This window comes from Mastomys coucha, chromosome X (genome assembly GCF_008632895.1).
Source record: "Mastomys coucha isolate ucsf_1 chromosome X, UCSF_Mcou_1, whole genome shotgun sequence".
Classification (NCBI taxonomy): domain Eukaryota; kingdom Metazoa; phylum Chordata; class Mammalia; order Rodentia; family Muridae; genus Mastomys; species Mastomys coucha.
In genome coordinates this window covers 46,832,084-46,834,025 of record NC_045030.1, presented here as the reverse complement: position 1 = coordinate 46,834,025, position 1,942 = coordinate 46,832,084, and the positions used below count along the sequence as shown (strand labels likewise).

The 1,942-nt window shown below is 40.4% G+C and overlaps 1 protein-coding gene across 1 annotated transcript in view; it reads right to left on the bottom strand.

Moving 5' to 3' along the window:
* Positions 1-1,942, bottom strand: part of Stag2 (stromal antigen 2) — a 124,275-nt gene that overhangs the window by 40,055 nt on the left and 82,278 nt on the right. The gene's annotated exons all lie outside the window — the stretch shown is intronic.

Genomic DNA, 1,942 nt, shown 5'->3' with positions numbered 1-1,942 from the left:
AAGCTATCCTTATCCTATAGTAGAAGCACGTGCACGCACGTGTGTGTGCGTGTGTGATATATATAGATATCTTTTTCTTTAAAAATAGATTTTTATGTATATGAGTACACTGTGGCTTTCTTCAGACACACCAGAAGAGGGCACTAGAACCCACTGAACCCATTAGAGATGGTTGTGAGCTACCATGTGGCTGCTAGGAAATGAATTTAGGACCTCTGGAAGAGAGCAGTCAGTGTTCTTAACTGCTAAGCTATTCCCAGCCCTATTTTTATTTTGTTTATTCAAGCAACAAGAGAACTTTAAAGTTGTAATAGAGTACAAGATGTAAAATTCTATTGGGATACTCTATTTTTTATTAGAATTTTGGTGGCTTACCCTTTCCCTCCACACACACAACATAGATGAGAACAGAGTTCGAAAGCCTTGCATGTGCTAGGTAAGGGTTCTAGGTCATCCACTGGGCTTATCCCAGATCCAATAAATTTTCAAGATGAATGTTGATTAAAATACAGTGATTTCTTTAAAGATCCCTTTTGCCACTCTTATTCAGATAAACTTAACTAGGAAAATGCGAGGAGACTATAAATCTTTTGTTTTGTTTTGTTTTTGTTTTTTGAGACAGGGTTTCTCTGTGTAGCCCTGGCTGTCCTGGAACTCACTCTGTAGACCAGGTTGGCCTCAAACTCAGAAATCCACCTGCCTCTGTCTCCTAAGTGCTGGGATTAAAGGTGTGCACCACCACTGCCCAGTGAGACTTATAGATCTTTAAGGATTGTTTTGCTTTAAAAGCTTTTCAAAGTCAAGTGTTCTTTTATATACCTTAGTGAATTCTACTTATTTTTTCTGAGACAAATCTCACTCTCTCTTGAAGTTACCAAGGTAGTTTTCAACTCAGGATCAAGAAAGCCCTACTTCAACCTAGGAAATAGGTAGAACCATATTTACCTGTATAGTGAGGTTCTTGTTCAGTCTCAAGTATTTTAATAAAATATTGGATTTTAAAAGTGAGCAAATTGAGGAGGAGGGTGGCCCCATAGGAAGACCAGCAGTCTCAACTAACCTGAACCCCTGAGATCTCTCAGACACTGAGCCACCAACCAGACAGCACAGAGGAGTTGGTCTGAGGCCTTCAACACACATACAGGAGAGGATCACCTGATCTGGCCTCAGTGGGAGAAGATGCACCTAACCATCAATAGACTTGAGGCCCCAAGGAGTATAGAGGTGGGGGTAGGGGGTAGGGGAGAAAAAGGGACAGGAATTGTGGGAGTAGGGACCAGGACCAGGGCAATGACTGGACTTTAAAAAATAAAGGTAATAAAAAAAAGTATGCAGCAGAATAATTTTTAAGTATCCCAATCTAATATACAAGTACTTGCTAAGTTATAAGACATGGTAAATATTTCAGAGAGCAAAAAGCTATCACTGATGAAGAAGATGTGGATGAACTGGAGCTCTGCATACAATGTTGGTGGGAAAGTACAACGACATAACCACTCTAGAAACAGTATGGCAATTCCCAGAAATTTAAACACTATGCTGACAATGTAGCCCAGATAATACAGTATATGGAATACCATATGAAGGGTTCAAGGCACAATTCCCAGCAACCTTATTCCTAACAACTCCAAAATTCGGAGAGAATTAATATGCCACTTAGCAATTTCTTTTCTGGGTATGCCTAAAGGAACTGAAAGCAAGGCCACATGTACCGAAACAACTATGCTCACAGATACAAATTTTTAACAGCCCAAGTTGGAAAAGAGCCCATGGTTCCATCAACAGATGAATGGAAAAATGCAATATGCTATATGTGTATAGTGAAATAGTATCCAACAAAACAGAAATAATTCCTTGCAGAGTGGTGGTGGTGCACGCAGCACTTGGGAGGCAGAGGCAGGTGGATTTCTGAGTTGGAGGCCAGCCTGGTCTATAGAGTGAG